Source organism: Ictidomys tridecemlineatus, unplaced genomic scaffold (genome assembly GCF_052094955.1).
Source record: "Ictidomys tridecemlineatus isolate mIctTri1 unplaced genomic scaffold, mIctTri1.hap1 Scaffold_183, whole genome shotgun sequence".
NCBI lineage: Eukaryota > Metazoa > Chordata > Mammalia > Rodentia > Sciuridae > Ictidomys > Ictidomys tridecemlineatus.
The window spans coordinates 357190-381721 of record NW_027521581.1 but is presented as its reverse complement, the minus strand read 5'-3'; the positions used below and the strand labels follow the sequence as shown (position 1 = coordinate 381721).

Genomic DNA, 24532 nt, shown 5'->3' with positions numbered 1-24532 from the left:
CCAAATGTTAGTTTCCACTCCAGGTCCCCAGAACACAAAGGAATCACACTGTGCAGGCCTGCAAGTTGGTTTTGTTTACTGTCAGACAGCATGTGCAGAAGAGAAAGCTGAGTGCATCCTGACCCACAACAAAAAGTCAGACAGCTATTTTTTCAAACCATTGTAAAAACAGGAGCTGTGTGAGCAAATGCAGGAAAGAAGTTCAAACCCAAGTGCATCACCTTCTCCCTCACAGGGACACCACTTCCTAAAGGTTTGCTTTCCTAACATCTCCCACTGGCAGAAGCTGGAGAAAAAGAGTTTTCCAAAGGACCCAAAGTAGGTCTCAGAGCAAGGGAGGCCCTTATGGTCCTACAATGTAGAATGCTCAGAGATGATGCTGGACTGAACCACTACCTGCCATGGTGAGTTTTTCTACTTGAAGAGCAGTAATTAGCATCAGTATGGATGGTGACTTCAGCACCATCTTTCTGCACCTGCGTACCTAAACAACCTGCGCACCCATAAAGAGGCAGCCCTGAACCACTTGTCCCTCCCACCAGCCTCAGCTCACAGAGCTGTCAGGATGCTCAAGGATGGACACTTCTCTGGTAAGGGTGTAAGCCACACATGGGATAAAATTTAGCTCCATCCCCATTTTGGGGGGACACACCAAACCTGGAAAGTCTGTCAGAGTTTCCCGGAGCTAATCAATGAAGCGATTCTCCTCCTCTGACAAAGATTGTGTTGGTTTCTCACCAAGTTGTGTGACACGCAGATGCTCACCAGGTCAAACAAGACAGGCCCCCAGACCCCAGGAAATGTATCTTCTCATGGAATAAAATGAATGGAGACAGAGTGGGCAAGGAGCAGAAGTGAGAAGGAGACAGAAGTTTGAGAAAAGACTGAACTTGAAGGTCACAATAGTTTGGGGAAGGCAGGTCAAGGTAATGTAGACGGGGTAGACCCTATGGCAGAACACCCAACCAACCAATCACATTTATCAGAACCATCCTTCCAATGATATGTCACAGAATCGTCCGTGGTGGGGGGCGGGGGTCAGAAAACTGCACATCCTGGGGTCTAGCTTCCTTCACCCAGCGAACCAGAGTCTACACCTGAATCCTGCAGGCTCCCTAGCCCAAGATCAGACCGATTCCCACAGATCTGAGTGCAGCTAATTAAGAGTAGTAAACAAGCCCAGTTCTTGACAGCACAGAAGTTTTCCAAATTGTCAGCTTGTTTTCCTCCCAACAAAAGACAGTGGATTCCTACCTTTGTCACATTTCCTCCCCTAAACTTTTCTTTCTGCAATCCCTGCGCCTCTGCTAAACTGCAAGCCACTGAGAACCGACATGCAGGAGCTCCCCCCCCACCCCACCCCACGCAGACAGAGGTACCTTTTCCGCGGAGCAGAGGGGCTGCTGCCTAGAGGCTTGCTGCCCTGCAGAGTGGTGGAAGGATGCTCTAGGGATGGAGCACGCTGAGGATTAAGCGTTCCTGTCTCTGCAGCCAGACCTTTCAGCAGCTCAGACCAACTGTGCTAGGGATGCACTTAGCAATTATCTGCTGGTACCGACGCCCCGCCCTCTGCTCTTGTGATTGGCTCTCCAGTCCCAGGCAGGACTGCATTGGTCTCAGCCAACCTCACTCATTGCTTTGGTTGCTACTATTATCTAAGCCATCAAAGGAAATAATTCCATGTTTCATTGACAACCTGTAAGGCTCTCTCTGGCCTGGTGTGGGGGCAGAACTGGGAGTCCAGTGGAGGGATGGGAGGAGAGTAGGAAAAGGTAGGGGTTGGGGGGGAGAGAGAACTGAGAAGGGGGGTGGATTGGGCAGAGAGAGAGGAGGAGAGAGACAGAGAGGGAGGGAGAGAGGTGGAGCTATGAAGCAATCAGATTCTCGCTCTAGCATTTTAACTTCCACAAAACAGAGCTCATAGCAACAATTTTCTGGCCTTATTTCCCCCCTTACTGGTAAATGTTCCTGAGGGCAGAGAGAATTATAACCATGGGGTTTCTGCTGGTGTCAGACAAGCTTTGGAAAGCAGAGCAAGATTGAGGGCTGAAGGAATATAGTGATATTTTTACATCCTGGAGGGCATGTGAAGGTCATTTTAGATCGTTTGGGAACATATTATGTACCTAAACTAGAGTTTACCTGTCAGTTCTTTCCCTGCAAGTCCACTCAACACCCCAACATAAGTAGGCAATTTCCCTTTGCACCCTATTCAAAGAATCTCCAAAGAGCTGTTCTTGAAGTCTATAATAGTCTAGAGTTTTTCACTGTCCTCATGGAAATGTCCAAGGGACAGGCATCCTTGATCTAATCATTCTGCTGGGACTCTTGGTTTTGCTTATTCTGATCTGGCTTCAGTTAATTGCTTAAACTCACATTATCAGTCAAAGCAAGAAGAGAGTGGAGAACCAACTTACCAAGCAGTGGAAACAGCTTTTCCTTATTCATCAGAGAATCATAAAGCCCAAGTTTTGATCTCCCCCCTTTAAATATATTTGTTCACTACATAGAAAGGACATTATTTAGCAGCTGAACTTAAGAGGAAAAAAATAATTTAGAAAGGGTCTTTGAAATAAAGCTGTTAGGTAATCAAGTTCTGGGGCTGAAGGTGTAGCTCAGTGGCAAAGCCCTTGACTAGAATGTATGAGGCCCTAGAGTTCATCCCCTGGCACCACAAAAATAGATAATCAAGTTCCAGATCAATCAGAAATTAGTCCTCCAAGCTTCTCGAACTGGGACCCTACTTCTTTGACAGGCTACAGTTCCAGCCTGTCATACAACTGTAATTCTTTCCCTCCTCTGCATCCTCAGTAGCATGTCCTCCACCACCTGGTATAGCGAGTCCCTATTTCATGTGTACATGCCTGGCTTGTCTAAGTACATTCCAAGCTCTGGAAGGACAGAGATAGTATCGTGTATATCTTTATAACTCCACAGACAGCACCTAGCTCTCAATAAGCAGGCTGACTGATAAAACGTAATTCAAAACATAAAGTGTGCACAGCTCTGAGCTTCATGGAATCATGATCTCACTATGATGCTCACCCAACTGGGTGGAGTGGGGAGGGGGTCCACCCTTGAGTCTGGGAGCCAGAGATTCAACACTGAACACTAGGAAATGCTGCAGGTACAGAAGTCACACCAGGCTCTCAGCACCACTGTTTTCTCTCAGGAAAATGAGGCAGCTCTTCACTCCATGTCTTTCTTCTCCCTCAGGCATTTGAAGGAAAGGAAAGAATGGGGATACGTGCTTTTCTTGAGAGGTCTCACCTCCAACATTCAGTTACTTCCACAGTGTCTTTCTAAATCATGGCCTGTCAGAGAGTGACAGTATATTAGGAATCAAAAACTAGGACAAGGAATGTATCAAAATAATTGTTTTCTACCTTACTACTTTATCTAGGTAAACTTCCTACAAATGTACAATGATAGAATTTTAACAATTTAAATTTAAATGAAACATTGAAAATTGACATAGTCCCAGAAAAATTGGTCCATTTAGTCATGGCATAAAAATCATAAATTACACTTCTATAATGGAAGTAGTATTATTTCCAATTCCAAGAGGAGTTTTGTTCATACTGGCCCTCCCCTCATGCCAAAATAAAGAAATAAATAAATTATAGAAACTCCCTTGGGCAACTATCAAAGGTTTGGTTGTCCCTAAAGAAAAAGGAAAACATATCAAATGATTTTCTAAAATGCTTTGTCTGAAACAGCATGTCCTTATGTGTACCTTTTTCTTTTTGAAGATGAGAGAGAGGAAAGAGAAAGAGAGAGAGAGAGAGAAAGAGGAAAGAGAGAGAGAGTTGCAAACAGTTGTTTATGTCAGTGCCTTTTTAACTGCCTGGTCATAAAATATTCTCTTTGAGAGAAGGATGATCCCTTTGTGTCCCATAGATCAACTGTTTAATTCTGACAGTTAGAGGATGAATATTAAGTATGCAGATTCCACTGGTACTTGCATTTGTATTAAATATTAGCTCCATACAATTTAAATTCATTTGGCTATGAAATGTACAGAATTCCATTTTGTGGGCAGTACTCTGACAAAGTAGCCTATTTTGAGTTAACAGTTTGAGTGCACTAGTAGTCTGAAAGGATTTGGGGGGTTCTCCTTCCTTTTTTAGTGACATAATTAAAGAAACAAAAAGAAGTGTTTTTTATTATTAAATTCAAACTGAATAACATCCATCAAAACCACCATCTTTCTTGTGGGTAACTGCTTGTTATAACAAGTTATCTCCTATCCTACGGTAGGAGACTAGAGAAACTGACATTTACTCTTCAGCTTATACCATTTTCTCAGTTATCATTTATTTATACCAAATTCTGTTCCTAAAAGGGAGAAGAGGAGAATAAATCTAGGCAATGCCAAGAAAGAAAGAAATGTGTGAAAACGGGAGGAAAAAAAAAAAGGAGGGTGATTTTCAACACTACATCTTTGCTTATTGACTTGAGCCACCCAATATCATTTAAGTAGAACGACGACATTAGCAGTATTTCTTTTTTTAAAAAATCTTCTTATTAGCATTGGATATATGAAAGAATTTTCAGAAAACTTCTCCCAGCAGTTTCCTAAGTAAAGAAACTTGGAGGAATATACTCACAGCTTTCCCTTCTCACTGAGGGTTGTTGTAAAACTGTATGTAATCAAACTCCCTCCCTCTCCATCTCCCCAACCCATTCCCCCAAATCAAACCTACGGAGCCAATAGCATTTCAACAAAGTGTAAGAGGAGATTCGGCTGCCAGGAGGGTGTCAGTCACCATGGACCATTCTTAGTGATTTCATTAATTACTAATGAGTCTTCCAGGAAGTTGGTGTCAGATAGACAGGGCTTCGTGAAGTTTCAAGACTGTAAGGAATATTTTATTATATAAAACACTCTGTTAGATAAAACCATGTGATTCTGTTCATTCAAATCATGATTGTGTTTATTAGTGAGCCAGCATTGTAAATAACCTGAAAGAGAAAGACAGAGACTGAGAGACAGAAAGAGATTTGCAAGGCTAAATTGCCCATCTAAATTCTGTTTTGCTTCAGTTAAATTCTTCATAAGAAATACAGAGCTGAAAGCTGTCATGAAATATTGTCCAGCAAAGCACCAATTGACAGGAGTTGGAGAATTGAATTAAGAAGGTCAGCATCCCTCCCATGAGGCTGGCAGATCACGTGTGACATGAAGCACTCTTCCAAGACAAAGGGCTGCACACATGATTGTGGCTGTTGGAACTCCTGCCAGCCAGGACCCATGTCCTAACAGAGACACTTTCTTCAAAGAACTCATCAAACATATTTACAACGCCTGCCACATGTCATTGCATTTATAAAAACAGGTGATAATATTATTTCTAAGGCTATTAAGAGAATGATGGCAAATCAACCTACAAAGGACTACACAAATGCCCTATCATAAGATATTAAGCCTAGTGATAAAGCAATAATGTCTTGGCATGGCCCAATATAAATGTGATGCATAACCATCTGGATCTATTAGACCAGATGTCAGATCAGCTTTCAGAGTGATACCTAAAGATACTCAGAGCACCAGAAAGATGCTCCACTCAAAGGGCCACAGCTTAGGGCAATGAGGCCTCACTTCTTGTTGTCTAATGAATAGGCAAACTCTTCCACCAGTACACACCAGGCTGGAAAAAAGGATCTGGGTGTATGAAGGTGTCAAATTTCAGCCCAAATTTCTTCAGATATACATATTTTATTACTCAAATCATGCAAACTATAGACTACATGCATGTTTGTTTTAGGGCATGACTTAAAAAATAATTTGCCCCAAATATTTTTGTAATACTAACTCTTCAGGAGGATGCCCCAAATTTGTGGAGCATGAGGTTTGAGCAGCACAAGGTTAATACCTCTACACTGCCCTTCTATCTGACTTACAGTGGTAGCTGAAATCGGACACCAATCCATCTACCCAACTTCATTCCACTCTCATCTCCTCTGCTCCCATCCATTACAGTCCTCCCATGGTCACATACTGTCCAACTGCCTGACTTTCCCATGGCTTCCCCAGGTTTTGCTTGCCCCACCTCCACCTTCTTCTAGTGCAATTACACTCACTCTTCAAGGCTCAACCCACACCTCTTCCTTTCTCACCACTTCTGTCTGCCAGGCCATTTTAATTTTACCCACTCAAGTTAAAATTAATTATATTCCTGTTTGTATTTTCATTATTTTTTTTCATAAGAACCCACATTACCCCTCAATCAACAATGCTGACAGCAGCCAGCACCATGTTGGACACACATTTAGAAACAACAGAAATGAAAAGCTCAGGACAAAGGAGAAGGATCTACTTCCTTCATGGCCAAAGGCAATGGACTGCTTTCACAAAAGGAAGGATATCAGGTCGCCCTGGCCTGTTCAAGATGTTCAGTGGAGAATGAAGTGACCCATCTTTGCATCTTTGGTCATCCATACACAAATCTCTCAGTATCAGAAAGTCCGGAAATATCACAATGGTGGCAGCACCGAATTTTCCCTCCTTTCTACTCCCTCATTCTTTCCCCAGCAGGGAAGGAGTCTTAGCAGGGCCTTAGAGATTTGTTTTTCAGCAAAAGACTGTGTTTAAGTTACCTAGGAAAGTGATAAACATAAGCAAAGAAACATTGATCTGTCTAGAAGATGTATTTGCAGAAAGTCCTTTCTATCTTAGTGTTTCGGAGCTAATATATTTGCTCCCTTTGAAAGGATAAGAGAAAAACCAAAAGCTGAATATTCTCTCTGATATGCAGATGCTAACCACAATAAACGGGGAGGGAATAGAAGTTCAGTGGATTAGACAAAGGAGAATGAAGGGAAGGGAAGGAGGATGGGACAGTAGAATGAATCAGACATCACTTTTCCATGTTCATATATGAATCCATGACCAGTGTAACTCCACATCATGTACAACCACAAGAAAAGGATCCTAATTAGAATAAGTTATACTCCGTGTAGGTATATTATGTCAAAATACACTCTACTGTCATGTATATCTAAAAAGAACAATTTTTAAAAAAATTAACAACAAAAAACAGAATGAGTGGGTCCTGTAGGGAGACCAGAGGTAGAAAAGCTGAAGGGAGGTGAGAGATGAATTGAAGAGGAAGGTAAAGGAGGGAAGAGTTCCTAAGTGCTCCTCTGAGTAGTCGCTGTTAAATTTAAATGTGATTGATGGAAAAAGATAACCAACCCTTTTATATAATCCTCTGCACTCTACTATACTCAAGATTGGCTAATAGTGAGTGTCTTCAGATTTGTAATTAACTGTGCATCTTTCCCATCACTGTGGCACAACCAATAAATTACATTATAATGCAACAGGAGCAAATAGTAGATGTTACAGTGATACTCTGAAATTATTAAGATGAGATTATGCTTAAGTACACTCTCTTTTAAGGCAGCATCAAGTGTCTAGAAAAGAGCTCTCAAGAATAACATCCCCCAAGGGTTTTGTCTTAGAAGCTACCTCAATAATCTGTATTTCAAAAGCTAAAAAAAAACCTAAGTAGAAATTAACTGTACATGATCATCATGTGCTTTGGTTATCTAAATGGTTAGCTGAGTTTGCCTTTAGAGGACACTTACTTCCCCTGGCTCAGATTCATGCAAGGACCATGACTCAGTACCTGGGTTATCTCTTCTGGGCATGTGATTTTCAAGGTGGGGTTTCCCCCATAACAACTCCAGAACTCCAGTTTCCCTTGATTTTTCCCCACAAAGGCCCTTTCCTTGCTGGTAGAGCTCTGAGTCTTTGATCCTCTGTCTTTGCCAAAGGCTCTGAACTGCTCTTCCTAAAAGAGAGCTGATAAGATCCCATCAGATGCTCCTTAGCCACCCTCTCCCCACTAACAAAACCTCCCTCCTGCTTAGTGAGAGAGGCTTCTATTTTAACACCTAGTTTATTAAAGGGCCAGACACTTTCTCTTTGAACTTCATTTTATGATCCTAAGAAAAACAGGATTTATTTAAACTAGGTCTCTTCACATATGTGAAGGGTAGGGAATGACCCATTATTAGCAGTTTCCATAGGGACAGGGTTGGGGGGGGGGCGACGTTAGAGGGGAGTGTTGGTTTGGTGCTGCTTCTATGAAGAAACATCCTGGATCCTACACTGGAGGACAGTGTCAGTTTTTGTAGTGATCTCAGGCAACAAGAAGACCCTCCTTTCTTATTGGAATAGTTGAAAACAGAGTCTTCCTGAAAGCTCCCCATTGGGTTTCCTCTTTCCTCTACATCTAGCAGTTGATCTCTGTTGATTCCACCTTCCTTCTCCACACGTCCCTTTCTCTCATGGCTTCCCTTTTTTATGACTCTGACTTTCCTTTTCTGTTTGCAATATTAGACCTTCATGACAAATATTCCCCAAATTAACTTCTTTCTCTTGTAAATCAAATATGCTGATTAGTGAGCCTGTTAGAGGAAAAGGAAAAAATCTAACTAAATAGAGGGAATAAAATCTCACTTATTTGTCCAGATTGGTTAGGGAGGAAAATACAGAACCGCAAGTAGTTTTTTAAAGATTTTAAGCTAAAAGGTGTTTATGAGGGCAGAGTGACATCAAGTCATAGCATAATGGTTTTATGAGCTTTTTATTGATTTTTCTCAAGAGTTGAGTTGGGAGATTATTCTCGGGTAATCTCAACAAATGACTCCACAGTGCTGAGATTCATTCAGATCAGTCCCATTCCGGATCGATCGTGACATGAGTGTCTGAGGGGGCTAGAGAATCAAGCAGGGTGGCAGATGAAGAAGAAAAGAATGGCGGTGCCAACATTTTGGCTTAAATCTTTATAACATCAGTTTTACAAAATGTCTGAGTGATGGAGTTTCGGAATCCAACTCCGCTTTCCAGCTATTAAAGAACTGTTAAGAAGGGCTTAAGCTTCCAGAGGAAAGCTTTGAAATTGACACAAGCGCCTTAAGACAGTCTCCATAGCCCAAGACACTGAAGAGCTGGAAAAGGACAGATCTGCCAATGTATTTATAGCAATGCCACTGCCATTATTGGGGGGGTGGCCTTTAATCTTTTCTCCAATTTTCAAGGCACTGTTGGGCTTTCATGAATTATAGCATCTATGAACTGGTATTCCTTTCATGATTCTTCCCTCTCAGCTCCAATCAGAGCAGCATTTGTGTAAGAAAATATGGTCCTTCTGCCCTTGTAATGAGCACAGTGGAATACCTGATCGGCACAAATGTTACAGAATCATAAAGGGAAGTTTCAATAAAGCTTATCATTAGTGGCGCAGAGAGACCCAGCTGGGATTCTCCATCCTGACTGGTTACAAAAATACTTCCTGAGGTTATGAAGCAAAGGTGAAGCTTTTTGGAGACTACTGCTGGGCCCCTCACTTTGATAGTGAAGATCTTAAGGGGCACCATAAACGAGGTTTTTCAAAGAGCTCTGGCCAATACAACCCAAGAGAATCAGAAACCCAAGAAGATCAACCAAAAGGTTTGCAATTTGAGAGGTAAAGATGATGTAAGTTAGAGAATCTAAGTGATCAGCTTCCTGACCTAACCAGAGCCCAAGGCCTGGCACACACTAGGGCTTCATAAATATTTGGGGAGTCCTAAATGGATGGATGGATGGATGAATGAATGAATGAATGAATGAATGAATGAATTTTATTATGACCCTAAACCTTTGGCCTACTTATGACCTTGTGTTTCCAGGATATGTGTGTAGGAAGGATTTTCTTTCTTGACATCACATTTAAAGATGGCTAATGTCTCCTAACCATCACATCTTTCTAAGTCTGTATACCACATACAACTCCACACAAAGCTATCCTCAATTTATCTTTTAATTTGTCTTGTCAAATATCTTCATTAAATTTCCAGAGGTTCCTTAACACTGACTAAAACTGCACTCTGAACAATGGGTACATGAGATTAATAAAGAGCTTGCTTACTGATTTAGTGAGACTCTCTGAAAGACCTCCTCACCTCATTGCTCACCTTTCCTTTGTTTATAGCTGGTCACAGCCAAAGCCACTGGTGCTTAGAAGGGATTAGTGAATAGTTCTAATTTTAGGAAACTATTCTTTTTTAGCATTATTTATTTATGTGATTTATATCATCTATGAACTGGTTGTTACTATTATTATTATATTTTTTAATTTTTTGTTCTAATTAGTTTTATGAAACTATTCTAAAATATGAAGTGCTTGCATCTGTCAGCTCAAACTGCCACCACAACATACTGCAAATGGAGTACCCTAAGCAAAGGAAATGTGTTCCCACAGTTCTGGAGACTGGAAGTCCCAGATCAAGGTCTGTCCATGTCAGGTTCAGGCTTTTCCTATTGGTTTTCTCATGGTGTCCTCAGTTGGTGGAGTGAGAGTAGGATCACTGATATCTCTACATATGAGGACATTAGTTCTATAGAATCAGGATGTAGTTTATCCTATGATCTCGATTAACCTTATTTACATCCCTGTCTTCCAATACAGTCACATTGGGGGTTAGGGCATCAATATATGAAATTGTGGGTGGTGAGAAGACATAATTACACCCATAGAAGTGGTATTTTATCTTATTAGAATAGTTTGAGAATTATTCTCCCTAGCGATGAAGAAGTAGAGTGAATGGGATAATACCTCAATATCTCATATCCCCTAATAGTAAATGTTTGTGGCTTCTGAAAACTACCTTCCTTTCCTTTCCTTTTATTTTGCCTCTGCCTTTTCTTCTCATCAGTGTTGCCATTAAGTCCACTAGTTTTCAATTGCAGAATATTAAAGTAAAACATAATAAAACAAAACCTCCATTATATGCACAATTGTTGATATCCTGAACCATTCACCACTCTCCCCCTGCCTGCTGCAACTGCTTTTCATAGCCTCCAACAACATCTTGGAGAACCCTCCAGAATCCTAGGTTAGATGTTTCTCAAGTGACTTCTTCCTGATTCCTGGGGTGCTCTGCTGCTCTAAGCCCTATCACCTGCCCTCTTGTCAAGTGAGCAGACCCACTGCACAGCACCTGCCATTTAGCAAGAGCCAGAGTAGGCGTCAGTGGCTCTGGTATTGATTCTCACCTATGTCCCTTTTTACCTAGAAGAAGGACATAACTCCCTTGAGGTTCAACTTCCACAAATTTAGAAGGCCAGTCAACACCTATCTTAGCCATTGTTAGGAGTATTACCACATGAGCTAATGTAGATGAATTAGCACAGGGCTGGATATGTAACTGTTCTCTATAAATGTATTTTGAACTTGAATAACAATACATGAGAACAATGCACTACTTCTTATTAACGTATCTTCAAACATTTGCCAAACTATTTAATGCCTATCAGGTAAATGCTCAGTTGAAATACATTGCCACAAAGTAAACTATGGTTTCTCCCTTATGAATGTTAAAATAGTCAGCTTCTCTTAAAACTGCTGTTGAAAGGACTTTTGGAGGCCAAAGATAACAGTGATTTTCTTTTATATTTTTTCTTTTTTTAGGAACAACATGTGGTAAAAGGTTACATCAATCCTTTTAAGCATAGATATTAGTTCAAAAGACAGTGTTCAGAAACAATGTGTTGAAGATATCAAACAATATATACAATGTGGTACTTTTTTAAACACTTACCCAACTTATATTAATTTGACCTGATTTCCTCCCCTAAATACTTGATATAATATTCTTCCAAATAAATTTATGAGTCTAAATCTTTGTTCTTTTAATAATGATATTAACTATGGCATTACAGGTACATGTGTCTAGCAGTGATAGTCCTAAGCACTACTTAACAGAAGCTACTGGATACAACTCAAGCAGTGCTTCAAAGAAAATTTCCTAAGAATGAATTAATAAAAAGAATCACTTAATTGTTTGTCCAGTACCATGAATTTAACACAGGGATGATTTACTACTGAGCTACATCTGCAGCCCTTTTTATTTATTACTTTTTTGTGAGACAGAGTCTTACTAAGCTGCTCAGGGCCTTGCTAAATTGCTGAGCCTGGACGTGAATTTGTGATCTTCCCATCTCAGCTTTCCAAGTCAATGGTATTACAGGCCTGCACCTCTATGCTCAACCAAGTACTTTGATTAACAATTAAAAAGAATGAAAACTGAGTTTAGAGGCACAGGCCTGTAATTCCAGCAGTTTAAGAGGCTAAAGCAGGAGAATCACAAGTTCAAAGCCAGCCTCAGCAATTTAGCGGGGCTGTAAGTAACTTAATGAGACCCTGTCTCAAAATAAAAAATTAAAAATTAAAGAGGAAATAAAGGGATGGAGATACAGCTTACTGGTTAAGCACCCCTGGGTTCAATCCCCATAACAAAAAGAAAAAAAATTAAATACCATTTATGCAAATATATTAGATATAACCAATATGTACCTGAAGTAACCCAAAACAATCTTTAATTGAAATAAAATCAAAAATGAATAAACTAGAAAACTACAAATGAAAGGATTAACATAAGTTAAATGGTTCTTTGTCAAATGCAAAGACTGAAATTAATAAACAGCTAACTCAATGAGGAAAAATTGACTAGAGCTATCTGGGGGCAATCAATGGTGGTTTGACTCTGGACGGGTAGAGTCATGTCCAGTAGAACAGTGGAGAGATTTTTGGAGCCAAGTGGAATGACTGCCTAAGTAACCCAGAGGAAAGCAGCCTCAGGATGACCCTCTGGAGGGTGAGAATAACTGTGCGGTGGGTGTGGGAGAAGAAGCACCACAGAGTCAGGAGGAGCCTAAGCTCAGACCAAGTGGGGGTGGGGGTCTCTTCACCCTGGAGCCTCCCTTTGACCAACCGCCTTGGCCCAAGTCCTTTCTGCGTCACAGGTTCCATCCACACATCACAAAGGCTAAACTCCAGTTCAGCCTTTGGTCCAAGGAGGAGCTGGCTTCTCAGCCAAGCTGCTCTGTGCTGACCAGCGTTGGACTAGTGTGGACTTCTGCCTAGTGACGAGCCCCTGTGCCCTCCATGGGCAGTCTTCTCACCAAGTGCGGTAGCAGGCTGCGCCGCAGGGCCCTGGTGGCCCATCAAACTCCCCTGCGCCTCGCCTGGGAGGCTCCCTCTCCTCACAGGGACCACCCGGCTGCACCTGCCGCTCCCCCCAGCCCTGCCAGCAGGCGCTTCCTCCAGGATCCCCGACCTCGGGGGCCTCCTGCTGCTGGCAGAGACAGAGGCCCGCTCCTCTGTAGGGGGATCCTGCTGCCCGCGTCCTGGGGGCCGTTCCCCAAAAAGCCGGTGCTATCTAGAAACAACGCCTGGATGTTCGGCCCCTGGACAGCAGTAAGGGTCCCCCCTCCTGGGCGCTGGCCACGTCTCCTGCCTCCAGTTCCTCAGCTCATCCACCAAGCTGAGGGGCCCATGACAGCTGCTCGCTGCCCTCTTGGTGCGGCTAAGGAAGCTGAGCTCAGGGCCCAGGAACATCCAGAAAAGACCAAGATCCATCAGGACCAGGAGGAGGAGAAGGAGGAGAAGGAAGAGGAGGAGGAGGAGGAGGAGGAGGAGGAGGAGGAGGAGAAGGAGGAGGAGGAGGAGGAGGAGGAGAAGAAGCTGAAGGAGGAGGAGAAGGAGGAGGAGGAGAAGGACGAGGAGGAGAAGAAGACGGAGGAGGTCACTCGGGAAGACCTCAGTACCCTGGAGGCCAGTTCTTGGCCCCCAGAGAGAAATAGTGTTCTCGAGAGGCCCCCCGTGTCGCCCAAGAAGGGGATCTGCCTGTCTGCCTCCCCATCCATCCAGGGAGAGCAGGGCCTGAAGCCCACCTGTGTTCTATCCCAGGGTTGGCCCCCACTAACTGCTGCTTCCAGGAGGCCGCATAAAAGAAAGCTGCTCATGCCAGTGGCCCTGCCATCACTGATTGCCTGGCATCAGGATGGGCTGCCCCCACCTGCAAAGCGGCCACTTTTATGTTCAAAAGGCACGCTGAGGAGGGTTCAGAGTGCCAGAAGTAACCACGTGAAGCCTGAGACACAGGTCGCCCAGGGCGGAAGAGAGGCTCTGGAGGACTGCACCACCACTGTCCATTCATCCTCCCCACCTGCAGGCCCAACCTGGAATGCAGGCCCCCTCCCCCCACCCACTGGCCCCTCCCCCATCCCAATGGAATTCCAGCCTGCTGGGCCCCTGAACCTACCCATCCCTCCACCTTCCCCCTCATCTAATATTCCACTGCCTCTTCCCAGGAAACCTCCTTCTCCCTTCAGCCCCAGTCCCCATGTTGGAATTACCCCTAATGTGTTTCACCTTCCCACACCTCCTACCCAGGTCCCTTTCCCCTCCAATCCTACCTCTTCCAGAATGGAATCCCCAACCCCCATGTGCATAGATCCTCCTCCCCCTCCCCATCCTTCTCCTTGTCCTCCTCCTCCTCCTCTTCCATTTCCTTCTCCTCTTCCTTCACTTTTTTCTCCTGCTCCTCCTCCCCCTCCTCCTCCTCCCCCTCCTCCTCCTCCCCCTCCTCCTTCTCCTCGTCCTACTCCCTCTCTTCTTCCTCATTCCCCTTCTCCTTTTCCTCCACCACCTCCTCCTCCTCCTCCTCCTCCTCCTCCTCCTCCTCCTTTTCCCTCTCCCCCTTCTCCATTTCCACTTCCTCCTGCTCCTATTCCTCCTCCTCCTTTTCCCCTTCCTGCTCCTCCTCCTAGTGTTCCCTCTTCTTTGGCTGCTCCTCCTTCTGCTCCTCTTCCTCCTCCTCCTCATTCCTTCCCAAGACCCACTCCTGTCCCTTCCACCCCAAACCCCAATACCCAGGGCCAGCACTCCACTAGGAGTGTCCCTCCCACCCTAATAGCCATGTCATCGGCTCACCTTCCCCAGAATCCCGCTGTGCTGCCTGAGGACATGGCCATGGACACCACTCCCTCTTCCATGGCGGTCATTTTGTCCTCTCCTACATCCAGTGACAGCAATGTCCATGGCCATAGGCAGCACAGGCAGCCAGCAAAGGGACCAGTCCTCCCCAGCCCTGCTGCTCCTCTTCCTCCTCCTCCTCATTCCTTCCCAAGACCCACTCCTGTCCCTTCCACCCCAAACCCCAATACCCAGGGCCAGCACTCCACTAGGAGTGTCCCTCCAACCCAAATAGCCATGTCATCGGCTCACCTTTCCCAGAATCCCGCTGTGCTGCCTGAGGACATGGCCATGGACACCACTTCCCCTTCCATGGCGGTCATTTTGTCCTCTCCTGCATCCAGTGACAGCAATGTCCATGGCCATAGGCAGCACAGGCAGCCAGCAAAGGGACCAGTTCTCCCCAGCCCCCCAACCCGTCAGTTCTCCCAACCCAACCCCAATCTGTCCCATTCCATTTTCCCACCACCCACCCCTCAGCCTGCTTCTAGGAACCCTGCTGGACAGCAAAGAGCCTCTCTTCCCAATGCCCCCACGGTTACCACGCTGCCAGTGCAGGACCACTCACAGGCCTCCACCCTGGCACAGAGGGCATCAGCACCACCAACCTCCCAGGCTGCCAGTGAAGAGCCCATGGATACGACCCCTCCTTCGAAGGCTGTCAAGTTCTAGTCACCTCCTGCCTGCCAAGTTCTTAGACAGACACAATTTGGTAAGCAGGGCAGACATGTCGACAGCTATTTCTATATTGTAGGCCTGGTGCCACATATTTGCGATTTGTTGGCTTTTCACATAATAGCTGAAGACATAATCACCAATGAAGCAGTGCATATGTGTACGTGCACACACACACACACTCACACACACACATACACAGAAATGCCACAGTGTTTGTCTCTAAGTTTCAGAAGTAGGCAAACTTGAAAATTTTCTGAAACTATAAAGGAGACTAAAGAGATGTGATAAGTGTATGAACTGTGGGAGCCTGGACTTAAACCAAGCATGGAGGATGACAACAGGACAACTAAGATATTGGGCTATAGACTAGAGGAAAGTATTGTGTCAATGTTAGTTTCCTGAATGTAGGAATTTTCCAGGGTTATGGGAGAGAATGTGCTGTCCTGGACAATTCACAGCACAGTAAAGGCATCAAGTGCACAGGGGTAGGAGACACAAATACTCTTCTCAAACTGTTCAGAAAGGTTGAATTAGGGAAAGAGGCAAGGTAAAGTACATGTGGCAAAATGTGAAAAGTCTGTGACTCCTCCTAGACATTCCAAAGAACTCTCATGGAGAGACAGGAAATAAAGTTTGTCCAGGCAGTTTCAGTGGTCTTCCCTCCCCCACTAGGAAGAAAAGTTTGGCATTCATTTGCAAACACACTTCAGTATTTCACATGTATAGATGAAACTTTCAACTATTATAATATAGACCTGTCTCCCTCATTAATGATGTGTTAAAATCTGTAAAAGCTGTTTGCTCAACAAGATTAGTTCAACAAGATTGATTAGATCAATTAGGAAAGAATTCCCATATGGAATTCTCTTAACAGTATTTCTAAAGTTTGAAAATCCTGCAGAGTAAAAAATATCTAAAATTACTATAAAGAGTAAATGACAATGGATTGGAACTGATGTAACAATGACTGCAGATTGTGTTTACATAGAAAAACAGAATTGGGCTTTACAGGAGGAAATGTGAGCAGGCCAGAAACAGGGCAGCAATGAAGTTACGAAAGTTGTCAAGAGTTTGATAGCACCATGACGTTGATCATAAAACTGTTCCATGACATGTGTCCTCATGAGAACCCTGAGGTGCCCGTTTCCATGACTCTGTACACTATGCTTTGCTTTGCTTCACATTCTCTATATTGAAGAAGCTGGAGTAGAGCAGCTTTCTATTTCTCAAAAAGATTAAATTTAATCTCAATTAAAGGAAGACCTTTCTAACATGTGGGACATGAGTAGTCACATTGGGCCTGGCCTTGTGATCCTCAGGTGGCGTATTTGTCATCAAATATAGCAGTTGACCTTGTGGGGAGGATCAGTATTCAGGGTCAGTGCCAAGCAGCAGAGAACTCAGACCATCACAGGTTGAAAGCAGAGCACTGCAGCACCAAGGGAATGAGGTTCTTGACTCAGCTAACCATTGGTGAATTAGGCTAAGGCTTGTTGAATATTTGTTGATACTTGCCCTCAACTAGCTTTCAACTATGAATAAATATAACTGAGCAGCTGGCTCCGACAGAGGGCAACATGGAAGCACCCAATAGAGAATACTATGAACCAATGTTCTATTCCCTGGAAGTGTCTTTCTTACTCTGATTTTTCTACTCCTTCCCATTTGCAGGCCCCACCTCCTTGGCCATAAAACTGAACTCACCACCTGGACTGGCCCATCAGGAAACTCAAACTAACCCAAAGAAACAAAGCATTCATGGTGGAGAGGTGTTCCATATGGAGACCACCCAAGTGGAGGAAGGGGAAAAGAAAATCAGACACACTGGCATGAGAACTGGTCCACACTGTTTATTTTTTGCATTAGCTTCAACCAAAGGAGGAACGGTAGTTTTATTGTCTCAGTGAGACCCTCGATATCATTCATTGTCTTCTGAAGAGACTACTGGTCACTGCGGAATAGAAGAAAAGATACTCATGCTCAAATTCCATTCCACTGTAAAGTGCACAAAAAGAGTACTACCACATGAAAAATTCATGTGTCAGGAAAAAGAATTCTGGAAAGAATGATCACAATTTTTATTAGATGTTTTGGCCATGAGTCATTTATTCCCTTTATGATTTTTTTTTTATTTCTGGAGAACTAAAGCAGAACTTGCAAATGAGAAATGTTAACATTCTTCACTTTTAATAAAATATGGGTGTGTTTTATAAACTAATTCATAGATCTTACATCTTATTAGCTTCATCTCTTTAATTCCAGTCTGACAACAAGAATAACTGCTCAATAAACTTAAGATAATACTACTAAACTGAATAAAAAACAGATTAATAATAAGATTTCATCAGTTCATCTGTCAAATCAATACTTCGGAATTAATTGTGGATTGTAAATTTCATTTTAGTTTACTTAGTACTATATATTTGGGTGCTTCCCTATGATTTTGATCTAAATATATAAGGAAATAATATTTTTAGATTGCTATAATAAAATCTGTCAAAGTTATGTTAATTTTTATGGTAATGTCTTTCTCTTCCATTTCAAAGTGTGAGGGAAAAGAAATTTATCTGTTCAAACTCTATTTTATGTTTTGTATTGACAATTACCAAAAGTATTTCTTGAATATATCATTTCTGGAAGAGGGTGATTATGATAAAATGTGAGGATACAACTAGAGTAGTAGTTACAACACTAACTCCATATGCAATGTGAAGGTCAAGAGTAATTACTCATTCATAAGTATTTATTGAGTATATTCTCTGCATGGTACTACCTATAAATTGGTGATGAGCAAAATAAATATGGCCATTACTTTCAAGTAATTTCAGACTAATGGGAGGGTAATGCTTCTAGGAAACAGAAGTCTGAAAGAATTGCAGTGTTTAAGCGCTCTATCATAATTCCCTTGGTGACAGGGACAGAGACTGGAGACAATAAAGATCTTTTTTGTCTTGGTTTGGAGGAAGTAACTAATTTTCATATATAAAAGTGTGGTTATGTTAGGAGACATCAGAGGACAATAAGGTAATAAAGGATATAGAAATACTGTGGTTTTCCTAACTAATGGGGTGATTTCCATCAGGAAGGATAGAAACTATGTAAAGTTTGAGGTGTAACCTAAAAACTTAACCTCCAGTTATAAAGAATGCTCTGGGAGAGCAGTAAATTGAATGTAACTAAAAGAGATCACTTTATGGAAAAATACTAGACAATACAAGAAAAGAAAATGCTACAAGGGAGAAAGGAATATAAACAGACATACAAATATCTGAAAACTTCCAAAAGATCACAAATCATGCCTGTGGACCTTGGGAACCTAAAACTTAGAAAGAATTCAGAAAGAACTTGTTAACACAATTATGGGATGTTAAGAGCGTATAACGAAAGTAGTTTTCACTGTATATATGTTATAGTCTCTTAAGTTAACTCCTCCTAAGTGGAGTCATCATTCACTGCATTGTCTATGTTGAGTTTGTGTGTATAAATACAATCCAAACAAAGTGACATAACACATTCAATTAGTGTAACCCACCCAGGAAGCTCAGCCCAGGCTGTGGGCTTGAACTCACCAACCCTTCAACCCTGAATAGCAGCAATGGGCTGCTTGGTCTTGTGGATATGATGTCAACCCAGATGCCCTTGTGCACATCACTCAACAGCTGGCTAGGCTTTCCTATAGTGCAGTGCAGGGGTTTAGAGTCTCCAGGACAGGCTTGGACTTTGTCACAGGTGGGCTGGATATGGGACATCATATCCAGACTTCCCATTTGCCAGCTTCCCTCTCAGGCATGAAGTGGTCTTGAAGCCTGCACTGCTGGGCCTGGAGGGAAAGCTGGTTTTGAAGTGCTCATTCAAGTCCTGGGGTCCACACTGAAGCCCAGGGTTAAACACTGTGCATCTAAAACACTCACTATGGAGCATAGGGGAGATCTGCATGTATGCCTGACCTGACACCATCACAAAAACCACACTCTGGTTTGATGGTAACCTGCTTGATCTGAGCTGGGCAATTTTCCTGACCTTCAACCTGGCTAAGATATTCATTGCTAGCTAAAGGGGCTTCCTAAAAACTCACGTGTTTGCCTCCATGGCCTTGCTCTTGCCCGGCAAATGTATGTAAATTTTATTGTTTCTAGTTTTTCTGACTCTTTTTATGCACCTATCTTGCTTTCTGATTAGATGTCAAAGAAAGATGTGACATATGTTCATGGTAATGTGTGGAGCTAGACATTATGCAAATTTGGAATAACAACATGTTTTGTGTGTGCAGAAGATTTAGCCAAAGGTGCTCTTCCATTGGGCTTTACAAAACTCTTTTACTTTTTATTCTAAGACAGAGTCTCACTACTTTTGGGATACTGCCCTAGAACTCAACAACTTCTTGCCTCAGCCCCTGAATTACTGGGATTATAGGAATGCACCACCACACCTGGATTGACTAATAATTTTTAAGTCCCTTTCCCTTATTTCTTAAATTTGAACCACATATTTTAGAGGAAAGCCTCATCTTCACCATGGTATGGAATGTAATCTCCCATCGAAGAGCATGGTCCAGTGCTGCCTGAGAATCTGGGCTAAGCACTGTGTGTCCTGGGCTCACTAGGTCACTTCTGGTCATCATTACTGGGGGGTGGATGTGGGAACATGTATAGATTGGGACCTGGAAGATAATGTAGCTTTCCATCTCTGTTTAAGACAAGCGAGTGGCCAATGAGCCAGGAGGCCCTTGTGACTCTCAAGATCCTACCTCTGTGGTTAGGTCACTTATCATCCTTTGTGCTCTGTCTATCCCTCCAGTTGCCAGCATAGCACCAGCCCATGGAGGAGAACCAGTTGCTACCCAGGAGCCCTGCCTTTCACCTTGAACCCTCCCATCAAGTGCCCCAGGACAGTGTTCAGACAAGCCATTGACCTTCCCTCTCCACAGCCTTTGTAGCACTACTCAGTGGTGAAAATCACCTACTACAGCACTGGTCAATCTCTTTCCTCCTCTGTGGCTCCAGAACTCCAGGTTCACAGGCAGGTTTCTATCCAAATGTGACAGATGAATCCCTTCCCTTCAAGGCAATGGAATGTGTGAGAGGAAGGTGATTCTGGTACCAGGGGGTCAGCCCATATGAGAAGACAGAGAGCCTGATAGTGACTTGTCTTCAGACACAAGGAAATGGTAACTGAAACAGTGGGAGAGGTCCTGGGTGTGTGGGAGAAAGAATGCTATGAAACCATGGCTGCCTCTCCCTGAAATCTGAAAAGTTAGAACAGCAGAGCATCTCCATGCCCAGATAAATAAAGGTTGACCCCAGGTACTTCTCCTATTTAAGAAATACTGGGCTCCTTAGGTGACCCAAAGCCTGAAACTAAGGGACATACAATCCAATTCATGAACCATCACACATGGAACTCCCTGACAGTGCCAAAAAATGACTAGCATAGGAGGGTAGAGGTGCTTTGATCCTCAGACAAGGGCCAGTGGTCCCCCCAAACAGGGCACTATCCCCCAACCCAGCAGGACTGACAATGTATCAGCTAGATTCGAGGAGCCCACTGCCCCTTCTAGCCACACCAGCCCATGATTTCCCAAACACATTTGTACCATCCCCACTACAGCAATCCTATGTACCAAGTGCCCACTGGGATACTGCCAGCTAAGTGGACCCACCCTTCCTTTCACTGTGACAGGAGCCTGCATCCTTGGAGATACACAGCTCAAAGGCGTAACTGCCATTATTGAATCTCTTGGACAGACGAAGATAGTGGGGTTGGAGGTTTGGTAGGAAACAACCTGCAGCCCTCCAAGTCCAGACAAGACCAGCAAAGAGACGGACTGCAGCTCACAATACAATCCCTTGTAGATCTTTCAGGCTTTCAGGGTAGCCTGCCCTCCACCACTTCGGCCTCCTATGGTAGGGCATGGGGGTGCAGGTCTGGGAGATGTCTTTGGAGGGACCAGCCTCCTCCATGTGCATGTTCTCACTAGGCCACCCCTCTCTGACCTGCCACATATAGCCAGGCAGTTCATGACAGGGGAGTTGCGATTCTTCCCCTGTCTGGTCCCACTGGTTCTCTTCCATATCCCTCCATATCTGATCAGGCTTTGGGCACTAGATGGGGTCACCAGCCTCTTGACCCTGAGACATCTACCTCCTAGTCCAGGTGAGTTCAGTTTGCACCCCCCCCCTAGAGGGCAGATTACTTGGCCAGTGAGGACAGTGTTTGGGTAAGAGGGTGTCACCTGGTCATGCAGGTGACTAGCATACATGGAATGGGGCTCTCCAACAGGGTCATGTTCCATTTTCTACATCCGGCTTGTGGCTTTTGCCAAAGTTGCCATGAATTTAGGCACTGGAGTTGGGTTTTCAAAATAAAAGGAGCTTTCTGTCTGCTCAGGACCCCAGAATGAACAAGGGGAAATGTAGAAATAGCTCACCATGCCCTTTGAGAGCCCTGCATTTTGTCCAGGAGATGTACTAAAAGCTGCTTGCTGTGGCCATTATGCCAGGTGCATGGGGCATGGAGAGGTATGGGGTTGGGGACAGGAACAGAATTCAGGTGCTACCCAGTGAGTGTCCCTTCCCCACCAAGCACCAGTTTCCAATCCTGATGCCTCTTCCTTCCATGCACAGGCTCATCTCCAGTGCTGGTTAGATCCTTTCCTACCTGCAGTTCTCAGCAGCAAGTGCTCATCTGTGCCTGTGGAGGTGAGAGGGCCCCTAGGCTTTGGGAGCCACAAAGGCCACTGCCTGGCTGAGTGGTAGTGTTCAGGCCTGTAGGCCTGGAGGGGTCCACAGCTTCCTTGGGAGGCAAGTTCTGGCTTCTGCTTTTCAGGATCCTTGGGCACCAAAGCCATGAGAGTGACTCTAAAGTCTGCAGAGGAGGAGTCCAGCTCCTTATCTGGGTGACCAGGTCCACCACTGGGCAGAAAAGATCACTGTGGCCAGGCTCTTGTACTCTGACTTCTCAGACTAAGAGATGCCACCGCAGCTGTCCAACCCTCCAGGAGATTGCAAAGTCTGCACACTTCCTTGGCAAGAGGGTATGTCCCTGCCCTGCTGCAAAGGTCATCAGAGACATTATTGGAGAGCTGGATCCTAACTACTAGAGGGGCATGGGACTGAGTGGGGAAATTTTCCCAAACCAGGAAGCTACCCAGAGCGTGGGTACCCAGCCCACAGATGAATTCAGAGTTTAAGCACAGCCAACCCTGGTCAGCAATCCCTGAACCTCTAGTTGTAGGTTTTAATGATGAAAATAGAATATAAACATTAATAACACCCTCATCCTTAAGATGAATAAGCTCTTACTTGATATTCAAAGGAAAAAATAACTTTAGAGAAGTTCAATTCCATAGAATTTATCTGAGCAAGCAGAAATACAAAAATCAACAACTGGAATGACTGGATTCTCTGAAAGCCCTCACAATCACAAAATGTCCATGGAACTAATGTGTGCAGTGCCATGTGGCAGTATTTACGAACTGAAGTGAGGCACAAAATCCTTTCCTTGCTTACAACAATATTACGACTCTGCACTGGCCAAGTTCAGCTGCTGTACTTGCCTGAGCCAAGGCTATTCAAGAAAGGAGGCTGTCAGTCAGTCAAACTACTAAATTGTATTGCAGTTTTCAAAAGTACTCAGTTTGAGTCCCTACATAGGTCTGCCACTGATGTCTGCCTGGACAGCTGGACCCTTGGAGACTCTACTGCTGCACAGTCTGAACAGCCAAGCCTGAGGCTTGCTTGCAGTGCCTCTGGGCCCCACTGCAAACCTACTGGAGGACCTGCCAGAGAGCGCACCAAATGCATAAACTGTGGCTCCATCTAGACACTACTTGGTGGTAGGAGGGAACTGGCCCCTACCTGTGCAAAGCCTGCAGCCTCTACACTAAGATGAATGACCTCAGTGTGCCCCGCATCAAGCAGCAGAAGCACGTGCCTTCATCTTGGTGGCTAGGACTATCCCATGACAACTGGCACACCACCATCATGACCTTCTGGTGCAGAAACGCTGAAGGCAAACCTGCGTGCAATGCCTGTGGACTCTATCAGAAACTCCATGCAGTGCCTCAACCTCTTCCTATGAAAAAACAGGGAATTCAAACCAGAAAACCAAAACCTAAAAACAATGAAGTCAAAGACTTGTTCTCCTAACAGCAATAATTTGGTTCTTGTGACTCCAACTTCTCTATCTTCTAACTCAGAGGATTACAGCAGAACTACTTCCCCTCCAACAGTTCCAATAGCCTCAGGGACAGGAGCCCCTGTGAGGTCTGCTGCAGGAGAGGGCACCAACCCTGAATACAGCAAGCTCCATTATTCAGGTCAAATGGGCTCCACATAGGCTTCAGTCTGGCCTTGCCAGCTGAAGTCACGTCCTCAGTGGGACAGGATTCCTATTGTGCTCTGGCCCTGGCCTCAGCCCTTGTGACAACGAGGTGGGGAGGGATCCACCCAAGTAGGCCTTGCACCTCTTGTGTCTGAATTTGTCCAGCAGCACAGACTGTGGGGACCGTGTAGACAGTGCATCCCACCCATGTGTGATTTCCCCAGGAGGCTTGCTAAAGAGAAAAAGAAGATGAAGCTCCTCTAGGAAAGGGCCAGTGTGTGAAAACATGGCCTGCTCCATTGGGCCAGGGACACTTCCAGGCAGTCTGCCACAGGTTGGCTCCTAAACTGCTTGCAGAAACTGGGACTAGGAACAGGGCCAATTGCCGGCTAAGGAAAATGCAGAGATTCTTTCCAACAAAGTTCTATGTGAATTGCCCCAAATCATGTGTTTCTTCTGATCAATTATTTTGATCAATCAATATTGGTTATTCCAGAATTTCTGCACACCTCTTCCACATGCATATTTCACAAGCATTCGTGGAGAAGATCATTGGAGGCTGTTTGGCACAGTCTTGAAGACTCAGTGAGTTCCTGGCTCTCTTGTCAAAATATTGTTCAGTTTGCAAGACTGAGTAGTGACTCCAACAGACTCTGCGACTGATGTTTCTCAAAGGTCATCTTGCCTGACTAGTCTGAGGTCAGCTGGAATTTGTGCAT

General features: G+C 44.2%; 1 pseudogene; it reads left to right on the top strand.

The window, feature by feature from the left end:
• LOC120883979 (transcription factor GATA-6-like) overlaps nucleotides 1-24077 on the top strand; it is a 32878-nt pseudogene extending 8801 nt beyond the window's left edge.
• The last annotated feature ends 455 nt before the right edge of the window (nucleotides 24078-24532 follow it).